General features: G+C 33.5%; 1 non-coding gene across 1 annotated transcript; it reads left to right on the top strand.

The window, feature by feature from the left end:
* Positions 1-9,982: 9,982 nt before the first annotated feature.
* LOC141716466 (small nucleolar RNA R71) lies at positions 9,983-10,089 on the top strand. The gene has a single exon (XR_012573175.1). It is a non-coding gene; the product is annotated as a small nucleolar RNA R71 (small nucleolar RNA).
* The last annotated feature ends 6,181 nt before the right edge of the window (positions 10,090-16,270 follow it).

The raw sequence follows: 16,270 nt of genomic DNA, 5'->3' as shown, positions 1-16,270 counted from the left end.
ATTGGCTAGCACCATTATCAAGGTACCAAACCTGGGACATTTTGACTTCTTTACTTTGCTTGCTGAGCATAGGATTCATTTTCCTTTCATTCAACAACACCATGTCCATTTGCTTTTGTTCGCACCTCATTAACAGTAAGGTAGGCTCGTCTTCTTCAGCCAGAGTCATATTTACCTCTTATTTTTTCCTTCTCTCTTCGTGGTTTTTTACATTCATATCTGAAATGCCCATACGCTCCACAATTATAACACCTCAAGGTGCTTCTATCACGATTCCCACGTCCACCATTCTTAGTCCATCGTTCTTCTGTGTCCCTGAACCTTCACCTTCGTTCCTGTTCATTTTGTTCATCCACTCTTCTTTAGTTAATAAAAGTTTTCCCCCTGAATTCTCCCTTTTCGACCACTCCTCCTCTGTAAGCATCAATTGCCCTCCTCCAATGTCACTCTGCCCTTTAATTCGCTCCTCATTTGCTTTAAGCGAACCAACAGCCCCCTCAACTATCATCTTATCAAAGTCTCCAAATTGTTCAATTGTAGAAACAATTTGAAGGTACTTATTTGGCATCGCACGAAGCAGTCTCTTCACCACGTAACTCTCAGATTTCCCCTCACCCAGAGCACGAATATTAGTCACCAATCCATTCAATTTCATGCAAAAATCCTCTAGTTGATCCGAGTCCCTCATTCGCAATGTCTCAAACTCGCTCTTGAGGTCTGTACCTTGGCCTTCTTTACACGATCAGCGCCTTGGCACATAGTTTTTATTGCTTCCCACATCTCTCTTGCAGTTTCCTTTTCTGCCACAGACAAGAGTATGTCTTCAGGTATACTTTGGTAATTTGCAGCGAGTGCGATCTGATCATCCTTTTCATCAACCGTTGATTTTCCTCCTTCGCTGACTTCTACAGCTTTCCACACACCATGTGCTTTCATGTAGGCCTTCATTTTCATAGCCCAAGCGGTATAATTACCCCTGGTCAACATGGGATAATTCAAACCGATTGAGCCCTCCTTCAACTTTGTTTTCTCTGCGGCTATCTTTGGCATATACTTGGGCATACAATGTTAATGCCTAGCTCTGATACCAGATATAAGATAAACACCTGTTATAGTTATAGTTATATAAACTGTATGTATAAAACTGAGAAACAAAGCTGATGCACAGTGAAAAATTTCTTCTTCCCTTTTATTAAAAAAACAGAAGAAATACAAGTCTTAAAAACAAGAAACCCACACGTAGGTGGTAGCTAAAAAATAGCAAAAGAAAACCGACTCCAACCTACACACCACTACCTTATTCATGCTCCTAAAAACGAGCTAACAGTTAGCTGACCAAATCAAATGAACTCAACGGTTCGATACTACACCTGACACAACTGGTTTATTCAGATAGCAAGATTAGATTAAATAAAGTTCCAACAAATGATATAAAAAAAATTAGACGCTATTTACATTGATTGATAAAAAAATAAAAATACTATAATTATAGACGTAGTTAACAAGAATGATATAAAACTTGGCAATCAATAATTTGTTTTGTACATTCCCCAAAAGTGAAACATTAGGAATTCAATACAAATGTATCCCCACGGGTGCTCATAGCTCTTAAGTCGCGATCCAAACTGCACCTTAATCAACTTATGCTCCAGGAGAACAAATAAGCCTGCTAGATTAACTATACCTACTGCTAGACACTACTAGTAACATATCTTTTTTTGTTCACTAGTTGAATAAAAAGAAACCATGTGCCATTGCAAAACCATTAAACAGTTGTCTCAAGACAGATCATTTTTATATCACAATTTCAATCTTACTAGTTACTGAATCAAGTCAACTAAGAACCAGACTGTTTCTTTAATATCTTAACTGGCGAGAAAATTTTAGAAATGAATAACAAATGAAAGATACAGGTAAAGATGTGATACAGTTCAGGCCATATCATATAGCTTCGTATTTGAGGAGGTTTAGTCTCTTCCTTCTTTCTTTGTCATTCTGAAATTCCTGTTACATGACTACAAGTATAAGGGGTTTAGTAGGCTAAAAGCTAATACTAATGACTGATGTGACTTTTTATGAAGCAAATGAATAGGAATAATGATACCGTAACATAGAAGCAGGAATATTGAAAAACATAAGGAAGAACTAAACTCATAGACTACATTCTTATTGACTGGTGCAGTATTGTCACCAAGAAGCCACTCACTGGTTATTTTCAGTTTTAAGAACCCGCCCTCACTTTCGTCATCTACCGATTATAAAACTAGAATCAATCAGCAATTGCAAGATAAGCTGGAAATTATAACTCAACAATAATAATAAAAAAGAAAAAAGAGGGTAACAAGTTTCAGACCTCCTGGTACAGTTGTGACGAGTGAGAGCGTAGTTGAGTTTTGACATTGATAATGTGTTTGACATCCCTGAGCCAGAGACTATCGATAATCTTAGTAACAAAATCTCCATTCTCTCTATCCTTAATAAAATCATGAAAAACATTATCATTTTCAACTTCAACTACTGAGATGGTGATTATGTTGGAAAGAGATGAAGTAACAAAAGGAGGAAGGGGTGGTCAGATAAGTGGTGGAACAACAACTACTCATATTCATTCCCCTGAATGCCTTTCTCTTTGAATTTTATTCAATTATTAATCTGCAAGTTGGGAATAGAAGTTGTTCCCGTGGAGTAAATTAAGCACAACAAACATAGAACCTAACCTTGTAAATGATAAACAGCTACTCATGAGTCATGCCGTGAGCTTGAAAGGTCAAATCATAACTCCAAAAAATATTCCTCAAATCGCTTTGAACTTGAAAATCAAGGAGATTAGAAATTCTAACCTTCATTTTTCTACTTGAGAAGCTGAATTTATATGCAATTTTGTAAAAGAGAAACAAGATTGGGTGAGGGAGATGGTTAGGGTTTGAAAACTCAAAAACCTAAACCCATCATAATACACACTTAATCCATGTGATTTTAAGCAAAACGAGGTAGAGGGAGGAGAGAGAAGAGTCGTGGGAGAGAGATGGAAGAGTAGAGAGAAGCAGGAGAAGAAGAGGAGAAGAAGAGGGGTCAGATCTTTCTGGGAAGGGGAGAGGTAGGGGGAAATGAAAATTAGAAGGAAGGGGGAAATAAAAATTAAAGGGGGAAAATCAAAAATTGTGTGAAAATGAAAAAAATCATAAAATATTTCTTTATTTATATATTATAATTAAATATTTATTTGTATTTTACTTTATATTAATAGAATAATTTTTATTTTAAATAATTTCACATAATTTTTTATATAAAATTATTTGAAACAAATTTGAAAATTCTAAATTATTTTTCTACATAACTAAAGTTAATATATATTAACATTTTGCAAGATGACCCTAAAAGAATTTTTTAAAAATTAATTAATAAATTAAGAAAGAGTCTTATTTTTTTGAGTTGCACTTCTATTCGATTTTCAACAAAAAATGAGACAAGATAAATTTAAAATTTTTTGAATAATTCTTTGTATGATTACTTAAAAATCAGTCCTAACATCCGTACGGTTGGATCGTCGAAAAAATCATTTTAAAAATTAATCTTGTAAATCGAGAACGAGTCTCGTTGTTGGGAGGGATAATTTTATAGAATTTTCTAATCCTGACATGCAAGATGGATTTCTAATTTTTAAATAATTTTTTCTTATGACTAAAATTGATATATCTTAACATCCGTATAGTTGGATCATGGAAAAAATCATTTTAAAAATTAATCTTGTAAATCGGGAACGAGTCTAGTTGTCGGGAGGGGTAATTTTACAGCATTTTTCTAATCCTGACATTCATAATGGATTTCAAATTTTTTAATAATTTTTTTGTATGACTTAAATTGATATATCTTAACATCTGTACGGTCAGATCGTCGAAAACATCATTTTAAAAATTAATCTTGTAAATCGAGAACGAGTATGGTTGTCGGGAGGGGTAATTTTACAGGATTTTTCTAATCCTGACATGCAAGATGGATTTCAATTTTTTTAATAATTTTTTATTATGACTAAAATTGATATATCTTAACATCCGTACGGTTGGATCGTCGAAAAAATCATTTTAAAAATTAATCTTATAAATCGGGAACGAGTCTCGTTGTTGGGAGGGGTAATTTTATAGGATTTTTCTAATCCTGACATGCAAGATGTATTTCAAATTTTTTAATAATTTTTTTATTATGACTAAAATTGATATATCTTAACATCCGTACGGTTGGATTGTCGAAAAAATCATTTTAAATATTAATCTTGTAAATCGGGAATGAGTCTCGTTGTCGGGAGGGGTAATTTTACATGATTTTTCAAATCCTGACATGCAAGATGGATTTCATTTTTTTAATAATTTTTTCATATGACTAAAATTGATATATCTTAACATCTGTACGGTTGGATCGTCAAAAAAATCATTTTAAAAATTAATCTTGTAAATCGGGAACGAGTCTCGTTGTCGGGAGGGGTAATTTTACATGATTTTTCTAATACTGACATACAAGATGGATTTCAATTTTTTTAATAATTTTTTCTTATGAATAAAATTGATATATCTTAACATCCGTACGGTCAAATCATAGAAAACATCATTTTAAAAATTAATCTTGTAAATCGGGAACGAGTCTCGTTATCGGCAGGGGTAATTTTACATGATTTTTCAAATCTTGACATGCAAGATGAATTTCAATTTTTTAATAATTTTTTCATATGACTAAAATTGATATATCTTAGCATCTGTACGGTTGGATCGTCAAAAAAATCATTTTAAAAATTAATCTTGTAAATCGGGAATGAGTCTCGTTGTTGGGAGGGGTAATTTTTAATGATTTTTCTAATCCTGACATGCAAGATGGATTTCAATTTTTTTAATAATTTTTTATTATGACTAAAATTGATATATCTTAGCATCCGTACATTTGGATCTACAAAAAAATCATTTTAAAAATTAATCTTGTAAATCGGGAACGAGTCTCGTTGTCGGGAGGGGTAATTTTTAATGATTTTTCTAATCCTGACTTGCAAGATGGATTTCAATTTTTTTAATAATTTTTTATTATTAATAAAATTGATATATCTTAACATCCGTACAGTTGGATCATCGAAAAAATCATTTTAAAAATTTATCTTGTAAATCGGGACGAGTCTCGTTGTGGGGAGGGGTATTTTTACCGGATATTTCTAATCCTGACATGCAAGATGAATTTCAAATTTTTTAATAATTTTTTCATATGACTAAAATTGATATATCTTAACATCCGTACGGTTGGATCATCAAAAAAATCATTTTAAAAATTAATCTAGTAAATCGAGAACGAGTCTCGTTGTTCAGAGGGGTACTTTTACTGGATTTTTCTAATCTTGACGTGTAAGATGAATTTCAAATTTTTTAATAATATTTTTATATGACTAAAATTGATATATCTTAACATCCGTACTTTGGATCGTCGAAAAAATCATTTTAGAAATTAATCTTGTAGACTGGAAATCTCATTTTATAGTGTAATACTTTTACAATGGTTTCCTTCAAACACCATTGTGTAAAGATAAAATAAGACAACGCTTTTTTTATTATAAAACCGTTGTGTAAGTATATCAACTTTTTTCAATCTAACGGCTAATATATAATCTCATTTCAAATAAGGGCTGTCATTCAGACACTTCAGCAATCCGTGTAAAATGTTTCCAACCTATCATGGGGTGCCACCTCATCAGGTGGTGCCCATTGAAATTATAAAATAACTCTTTCAGACAACTGTTTTGTTCCGTTGTATAAAGGTTTCTAAGACAACCCTTCTAAAAACTGTTGTGTGAATTACACAACCTAATATCTAAAAGCATGTAGGAGACCAACTAAGACAACACTTTTGTTTTAACATTAAATCGTTGTATAAGAATTCTGCTATTTTTCGATCTAACGGACGATATCAAATCTCATATCAATGAAGGGCTCTCATTTCGCCACCTCAGCAATCCTTGTGAATGATTTACCACCTATCACGTGCTGCCACCTCCATACGTGGTACCCATTGAAATTCCTCAGACAACGGTTTCATTCCATTGTTTGATGGTTTAGAGGACAACCTTTCTAAAAAACCGTTGTCACAATTACTCAATGTAATGTCAAAACCGTTGTCTTATATCCCTATATGTTAACATAGTAACAACGGTTGGTAATCGTTGGGTTAAAGATCTATAACAACACTATATTTAAAAAACTGTTGTCTGCCTCGATGAGAGGATACAACTTTTACAACAGTTTAAAAAAGATGAATATCTGTTGTTTGTTCTGGAACTCACACAACCGTTTTTTCTACAAAATCAATTCACCATTGTATGATTTTTTAAGAAGACGATTTTTTTTAACCGTTTTCTGTCAACCGTTATCTGATTGTAAATTTCTTGTAGTGCATGTTCGATGCAACCACCTGAACAAGCATAAAAGGTATGAAGTGGATGATTGAAATTTAATAAAAGCCAAAAAAATTGCCTTGTGCAAAACCAGGAAATGTTAGAGATTTCAAATTATATTTACTACAAGTTCAAATAGTGATTTTGACACAGCAGATGAAAGAGCAACAACACGCAATGCGTTTGAAGGGAAAAAAGAGCTCTCGAGAGGAGGGGAAAGCATTAGAGTAACAACAGCTTCTAAGCTTTTGTAATAGCTTCTGGAATGCTTACTACAAAAGCCAGTTATCTTTCAAATCATTAATTATCACACAAGCTCTACATTCGAAAGTATATTCTGGATTAATTGTAATCTCTAATTTCTGGGTAAACTGTAAACCAAAAAAATTATAAATGTATTTAGATCATATGAAATCATGTACTTGTAAAAACTAAAAGCATTTTAAGAGATATTAGAATTCACTTACTAATAAAACAGTAGCCACATACAATTATATTATTAACACCATGTGAGAAATTATAACTTTATTTAGAATAAATTTAATTTCCATTGGAGATATAAATATAAAGAGATGCTAACATAATATATAGGGCCTAGCTATACAAGGTGAGGTTTTGTATGCAGGGCAATAAATATAAAGAGATGCTACCATAATAATACTAATGTTCTATGTTACCTCACAAATGTTTCAGCCCACTCCTGAGTGGTGACGTGATAAAAGTTATGGTTATGTCATTTATTTCTTTCATCTGCTCTAATATTAAAGGCTTGGCCAATAGAAGAAGCTACTTTTGTAATGTTCCAGGGATTCACGAGGAGTGCTCCAACACCAAGAGGCTGTGTAGCACCTGCAAACTACAATTAAGCCAAAAGAATGACAAATGAGTAGCATGTACAAATTTTATCCTTTGATAAATGCACTATTCAAGCAACAACTAATATATTACATAGTTAATCTTTCATATGCATATTAAATATTCATATGCATATTAAATTTATCAACCGTGAGAACACAAAGTTATGGACTTTACAGATAGGCTCCCATCCCCAATGCGTATGTATTAGTTCTAGCATATTATGTGTCAATCCATCTCTTCCTAGAAAACCTAATGTTCTATCCTTTTTCCATTCTATATGTAAACGTGATCAAGCTAGATCTCTGCGATTGATTTAATAACAGTTTAATTGCTAATAATAGTATGTAACTGAGCTCAGCCTAGCAGAGCACTACAAAGTCAAGGAATGACTTAAAATGTTCAAATTTGAGATTGACTCGTCTAAAACTTCATACACTAGAGCTCGGACGAAAAACTAGATGAAATTGTACTGAACATCATGTTTCACCCGACATAAGCTCGAAGAACCTAAAAATAAGATAAACTAAACTTGAGTAAACATCTTCCATCTCCAAAGAAAGTACAACAAAATGAAACCACCGACACCGATAAAAATGAAAACAACATAATTATAAGTGGAAATTCAACAAACTAAAGACTACCCATTTCAAAAGAAAGAAAAATAAGATGACCCAGCAAATTACATTACACACCTTTCTGAAAAACTAAAGCTTGGTGAGCTTCCTCTCTACACTATAACAATAGTTTGAAACTTAAGCATATTGAAACATATCCAATTACTACATAAAATAAACCAAAACCAAAAATTTGTTGACAAACTTACATTCCAATAAAAGCTATATGAGCACAGACATGACACATCATGGCTTCCACTTCCAAAATCAAATATGCTCAACCCATATCTCCTGCAACAAACAAATAATAGTAATACATAGAGAGCGAGAGAGAGATAGATAGAGAGACTTAATACAGGAGGTCTCAACCCATATCAAAAAGGGGCTTCAACCGAAATCTTCTCGAACCCTAATTAGACCCAAACCCGTTGTTTGAATCTTAATTGAACCCAAACCTACATGATTATCTAATATGCTGCACGTATCAACCCTAATTGAAAATAGCCCATTAATTTGAGAGAGAAAGAGAGAGAGGAGAGAGAGCAAGAGTAGAAAGAAAGAGGAAGATAAAAATTGACCAAGATATGAGTTGAGCAGAGTGTATTGATTTCCCCATTTTGGCTCTAAACTAAAATTTCATTTGCCGCTCTGTACAAGATTTAGCCGCCCATTCCAAAACCCAAAATTCAACCACAGCCCAATAGATTTAACAATATACAATTATTAATGTTAAAATATATTATTCTTTAAATTGTAGACATTATTTTTTTATAAATATTTTTTTATGATCTATTTTTTTAAATTCAAATCTATTACATACTTTTATTTTCAATTAAAAACTATTTTAGTGCACTTAAACAATATTTTAAACTAATTATTAAAATATATATAATTAGTGTTAAATTCAAATAAAATATTTTAATATTGTTAAAATATGAATAATAATTTATTTTACGTATATTTAATTTATAAAAACTACATAAATTACTTTATTAAAATCACTTCTGGTTTGTTATTTGGTTTTGGGCCGCCCAAATATGTTAAAATTTAGCCGCCTAATTAGTTTTTACTTTGCCTTCTAAATTTTCAATTCTATGCTAACACTTATTTCAATATCAGTGATAACACTTTTTTTATGTTACAATAGTAATTTGCTTATATTTATGGTAACACTTATTTCAATATCAATGCTAACACCTTTTTTTATGTTACAACAGAAATTTGCTTATATCTATGGTAACACTTATTTCAATATCAATGCTAACACCTTTTTTTATGTTACAACAACAATTTGCTTATGCCTTTGGTAACATTGGTTAACCTCTACTGTAACGTAAAAAAATATGTTAGCCTAGATCAAATATTTGTGATCTAAGGTAACATTTTTGCTTGTAACACCAAAAAAATTGTTGGTAAAGGCCATATATGGTGTAGTGAGAGTCTTGATAGAAACCGTTTGGCCCTTACACATGAGCCTCAACTCCTCTAATTCAGATTTTTCATTAGATTGACTTGTACTTCCATGCGGAAGTTGTTAAAGTTGGAGTTGTTGTCTTGGTGCATATTGCGGTTGTTGAAACCCAGGAAGGTTCAATTTCTTTGCTACATACTGCTGATAAGGCTGTTGCACCACATTCTGATTGTTGATCCAGCTGAAGTTAGGATAGTTGCGGTTGTTGGGATGATAAGTGGCTGGACTGGTTGATGCGACCTCTGAAAGCTGCTTACAAACTGAGGCGATTCACTAGAAATAGCACACTGCTAAGTTTTATGCACACCGGCACAAAGCTCACAAACAATTGTGATCTTATTAACTCCATAATTAGCCAAAGAATCCACCTTCATCGTTAAAGCCTTAAGCTGAGCAGCTATAACAATAGTTGTATCCACCTCCAAAATTTCTGCTACCTTGCCTTAAGGTAGTCTCTAAGTTGGGTTCTGGTATTCATTAGTAGCCATCAGTTAAATCAACTCATAAGCTTCATCGTAGCTCTTATCCCATAAGGCTCCACCTGATGTTGTATCGAGCATGGGTCTAGTCTGTGCTCCCAAGCCATTATAAAAGCAGTTGATAATCATCCAGTCAAGCATCCCATGATGAGGACACTTTATAAGCATCTCCTTATAATGCTCCCAAGCTTCACATAAAGATTCTCTCGATTGTTGCGAAAATTGAGTAAGAGCGTTCCTGATTGCAGCTGTCTTTACCATACGGAAGAATTTATTAAGAAACTTATGAGAAAGATCTTCCCAAGTAGTGATAGAACCTACTGGTAGAGAATGTAACCAGCACTTACCTTTATCCCTCAGAGCAAATGGAAAAAGCCTCAGCTTAATAGAATCTTCAGAAATATTATTGAACTTGAAAGTATCGCAGATCTCGATGAAATATCTAATGTTCATGTTGGGATCTTCCGTTGGAGAACCCCCAAACTAGACTGAATTCTGCACCATCTGAATCATGCTAGACTTGATTTCAATGGTGTTAGCCACGATGGATGGCCTGATAATTCTAGACTGAATGTCATTGATCTTTGATTAAGAAAAATCCATCAAAACTTTCAGATTCGCTGCTTGATCTCCCATTATAATGATTGCTTCTTCAACTTTCTCAACTTCTTCAAAAACTACTTCAAATTCTTCCAGTGCTTCCTTACAAGATTGAGAACGTGCTCTCATACACACCCTCTAGAATAGCTTAAACACCAACAAGGTACACAAGTAAGTAAAATATCTGAGTCGATGAACTTTAACGACCATTGATGTCAAGCACATAAACTAAATTAACACCGAGTCCCCGGCAGCGAAGCCAAAAACTTGTTAGGTCGAAAACACGTGCTAAAATTACACGCAAGTATACACATTCACAAGTAGTATAAGATAAAAATCAGATCCGTACCCACATAGACTATTTTTAGTTAACTTAAGATTATGCACCTCGTATGGCTATCGCTCAATGCTAAGACAATAACAAGTTGAGATGTTTATAATAAAGATTAAACTAACATGCAATTAACTAAGAATAAAAGTGATTGAATTAACTATATGAGACAAACATGGGATTCTAACTTCATTAAATGCTTCATTCAAAGTCATTGTTCTTAACCTTAGCATGTAATGGTCGTGAGAACTAACACTACGCCATAGATGGGCTAATAAGACACTCATTTTACGTTACCTTAGGTCCGTTTTATGTTGCAATAGGCCTATTGTAACGCCAAATCACCATTTCATCCGCAAATGTTGCCATTGTTATCTAATGTAATGTTTTGATTATCAAACGTAACATAACTAAAAACATTACCTTAGGGAGATCGAGTAACACTAGATAAATCAAACGTAACGGCAATTCAGTGTTAACTCAGCATCTGAAAAAATCATGTGGGACCCACCTGACTGGACTGCCACGTAGGCAGCCACGTCATATAGTGGGACCCACTGCTATGTGGCGAGCCAACGCCACGTGGACAGCCACGTGGATTGTCTCATCAAGTGGGACCCACTACCACGTCATCATGTGGGGCCCACTGCCACACCATCAAGTGGGGCTTACTGCCACGTCATCAAGTAGGGCCCACTGCCACATCATCAAGTGGGGCCCACTGCCACGTCATCAAGTGGGGCCCACTGCCACGTCATCAAGTGGGGCCCACTTTTTGAGACCCTTTTTGTTGCCACATCATCATGTGGGACCCATATGTGGGCCCACTTTTATTACTGACGTAACAGTAAATAAATCTAATGTAACACTGTATTTTGGCAAAAGAAACAAAATTTAGATTCTGTAACAGTGATAAATATAGCTATTGTAACACTAATAGATAATATTTCGAAATGTAGTTTTGATAAACACAATACTGCCATTAGCAAAATAACAATTCAACCATACCAAAACATATTTCCCCAATAAACTAGTCTTACACCATTTAGGACTCCAACTCCGCCAACATAATAACCACTTCACCAAAATTATAATATGATTCACTACATCACTCCACCAAAATCATACTAACAAGAACACCAAACAATCCCCAAATTCCAACACCAACCAAACCAAATAAACACCATCCACCACCAATTACAGTGAGTACCAAAAGTTATAAACCAACAATTCAAAAGTCTAAATATTATAAATGTCCATACTATTGACTCAAGCTAATGCTTGTAAAGAGAAATATCTAAGAAGAAGTCTGAGCAGTCCCGACAGTCTTGGAAGTCCCGGCAGTCCCGACAATCATTGGTGTACCATTTTCATCATCCTCGCTTGAAATATTAGCATCATCTCTCCAATGTCCAGATTCAAGCCTGGATTAGCTGCTGCGATCTTTTTTAGAATAACTGACAAGTTATCCTGCACTTTCTTGGAAACCTTTTCTTCCAGTTCAGCCTCAAGTTCTCCCCTGATCTTTGCAGTCAAATCTTCCAAATAAGTGTCTGCAGGAGCCGAATCTGATTCCATCGCTTTCTTGTTATTTCTCTACAAGAAGAATGTTGTTAAATATTAATCAATTTTACCATAGAATTGTGCTACACAACTACACAACTACTAACAAGGTTTGTAATAAGGTGGCCTATACTAATACTTAACAACCTTTTATTTCCGCTAAGTCTCTTATGTTATTTGTTTTACCAAATAAATTAAACCAACAAAACATACTTGGCAAAACATTTTTGTATCTCTTAATTTTCAAGAAATAGACAAATTGAACAAATAAACCACCTTTATTTACCGTGCAGCATTTAACCTTCATAAAAAAAAGTAAAGTACTTACGTTTCTTTTTTGCGGAGCAGCCGTAGTCTTGTATGTTCGGCCATCTTGTTCGTGAGATTGCAAATAAATTTCAACTTTTGATTGCGAGGCGAGATTAGGATCAGTCTCTTTCTGTGATAGAGCACAAAAGAAAAAGACAAGGTTATCTAGCTCAAAGTTACCACATAACTATAGATTTACTTAAGAAAAATTGCACATCAACTATTTAAAAAATGCCTAAGCACTAACATTCAATCAAAGGATTTATGAACAAATAACGAGATAGTCATTACTATTCAGTAGACACAATCCAAGTGTGTACAGGAAGTCAATGAAGGCAATATTAATGCAGTTCTGAAATTGAATCTAAATTCAAGCAAATACCAGCAAAAAATAGACATGCATCTGATTTCTGAAGAATTAAAGCACAAAAGTGTTTGATAGCACTTACATGAATAACTAAATTACTGTGTCTGCGAGCTCTATTTTATTGGTTTTTTGGGTTGTTCACAGTGAATTATTTAGCTTCTTAATTAAATTTGTAATAATCTGAATATCATAACTAATTAGACAACTAAATAATTGCTAGTTATAATGATGATATCGACAAGGACAGATACATTATTTAAAAAAAGGGGGGTTCTAATATGTCCCATTTTAAAATTGGATTTAAGAACATGTACCCATATAATTAAATTATAAATTTTTCCTGTAATCAAAATTTAATCCAATTTAACTTAACCATGGGGCCGTAATTATAATATCAAAATAAAAGGGGAAAAATTCATAAATGTACTAGTTAATTTAGGAATCATACCAACTTCTCTCCAACTTCTGCACTACTGTTGGCACCCTGATTGTGTGGATCAGTTACCGAAGCGCGGATTACTTTATTATCATGTGCTAATTCCTGTAAAAAAAATTGCACAATCCAGTTTGAGAATCTTTAAAATCATTAAAATCATATTAAAAAGAAGCACGAAGGCACCTTCACCGACTCATCTCCCCAATACTGTATAAGCAATTTAAAATCCTCGAGTGGAATCTCCTTGGGCCTATGTTCAAGCCTTTCATCATCAGTGGCATGCTGTGTGTAACACCCCCAAATCCGGGGTCAGGGATCCGGGTCGTCACAAGTTCCATTTCCCTTAATAACACCCAATCTTAATAAACAATCAACTACTCTGTACTGTGACCCCACAATAAACACACACACCACAAGTTATAGTCTCAGAGATGAATATCCAAAAATAACACAAGTCATTTTATTCCAAAATTTTATGCCATTACACCTTAAAAGGGTTTCTGAATAGATTTACATTTATTTGCCATTATTACAATTAATAAAGATACATAAGTCTGGTACATCAAAAGTTGAAATCCTAGCCTATTGGTAGTTTCTACCTCAGCTACAGCGACATCAACGCCTATAGGAAACTGCAGAACGTTTCATATCCGCTCGCGAATTGGGAGCTTGGTCTTGTTCATCTTTTCTATCTGTTGTTGTGTGATGAAAGAAGAAAGCAAGGGTGAGCAACAAGCCCACCAAAATAATATGTATAATGATTAACAATATATAAGCATTCTCATAGTACTCATGAAAGTCTTGGTCAAGAAGAAATGAACCAAGCTGATATCTTAACGCGACCAAGTCGCAAAATATTCAGTATATATACATATATACTTTTCACAATCTTTGAAATCCTCTGACATGTATAATATACATAGAGTTCCAGTTTATAACTGTATAAAAATATCGTTGCAAGGTGATCTCATATATCCAACCTTGTCTCAATGTTTTTCTGAAAATCTTTGTCATGCATAAGATAATCATTAACTAGATATAAGTTTAAAAGATGAAGTTACAAGATACTCCAATATACTTATATCTTTTCCGAATACTACTTGAACTACCACCGTTCAAGTTATAATTAGTTTCAAAAGTTCATCACACTGATGAGACTACAAGATAAGACTTGAATAGATTCAATCTTTGAAATATCATTATAAATAATGAAGTTACGAGATACTTCATTAAGTCCTGATATATATATACACACCTAACTATATATACATTTCATACACTCCTTGAAAATCTCTGTTATGAAAATTATAAACAGAGTTGCAATATCCAATGAATTTGGAAAGGAGAAAATCTTTGCATAAACCTGATATCTTGCTGATCAGGTAAAGATACCAATAAGTAACATTTTCTACTAGTAGATGGACGAATTCCCCACTGGTCATCACCCTGGCCGCAATAGGAACTTATGCTGGACTGCCACTCAGCCACTTACGCATTTGATGGACTCCCACTGAGCCACTTACACTTTCATGGACACCCACTGAGCCCATGTTGCTTATGCCGACTCAATAGATGGACTTACTTCCCGAATGTTGGGTAACTAATCAAATTATTTATCAAAACAGCAACCTCGTTGCGAATATAAAATACACCACAGAGCCGGATCCTTTAGATTTTTGAACGAGTATTCAAGTCCCCTTCAAAAAGGGAGATCTTAAATTTTAAAACGAGTTTTGGGATCCGCTCTAAACTTTAAAAGTCATTTTGAAGACTCAAAAACATTTTTAAGAATGTTTGGGGTACTGCTGATTTATTAAAATAAATCAGTCCCAATATATTAGAAAATATCTGAATATTATTATTTAAATAATATTCTCAAAAAGGATAATCTCTATAAAAATAATCGAAGTAGAAGTGTTAAACTCATACTTGAAATGGGTATTAAATTACCAAAGATATAATTATACGAAAGTACTATCTTTATTTGAATAATCAAAAAAATAAGTTTGATTATCGAAACATTATTCTTTAATAAAATAAAGAATATTACTTAGTAAATAATCGGAGTCATAAGTCCTCGAATGAATATTCAAAATAATATTCATTAATAAAATAAACGGAGTCATAAGCCTCCGAATGTATATTCAAAATAATATTCATTAATAAAATTAACGGAGTTATAAGCCCCCCCAATGAATATTCGAAATAATATAAACTGAGTCATAAGTCCTCGAATGAATATTCAAGTAATATTCATTAAATAATATAAACTTATCGAATAAACCTTATTCGATTAATAGTTTTGAAAACTATATCAATATATATATATAAATATATATATATATCATATACTCGGGAACATCTACTCCCGGTTTTAGAAAAGGGTTCACCTTTGGGTCCCCTATACTCAGGGTATACGCAACTACTGCTTATCTTTAGCATAGGTATTATGCAACTAATAAGCATTTGAACCAACAGATATATAAATCAAGAATACGAAACATGCATGCATATATACCATATCACATGCTACAATATATCGCAAGAATTTGCTAATAACAAATATGCATTTATCACAAGATCATGCATATACACATATACATCACAACAACAGTTATACGGGTAGAAAACTTGCCTGAGTGTTCCTGGATAGACTTAAGCTTAGAGTGGGTCCGATAACCTATGAACAATAACATAAGTTGGAATTAAACCAAAGTCACTTGTAAATCTATACTTTAACCAAATTAGACTCTAACGCTCGCTTTGCGGTTACTGATTCTCTTAAGTCGCTCGAGTACCCTCGGCTCCACCATTTTTAATA

Source organism: Apium graveolens, chromosome 3 (assembly GCF_009905375.1).
Source record: "Apium graveolens cultivar Ventura chromosome 3, ASM990537v1, whole genome shotgun sequence".
NCBI classification, from domain to species: Eukaryota; Viridiplantae; Streptophyta; class Magnoliopsida; order Apiales; family Apiaceae; genus Apium; species Apium graveolens.
The sequence above is the reverse complement of the archived record's forward strand: the minus strand, read 5'-3'. Positions and strand labels throughout refer to the sequence as shown.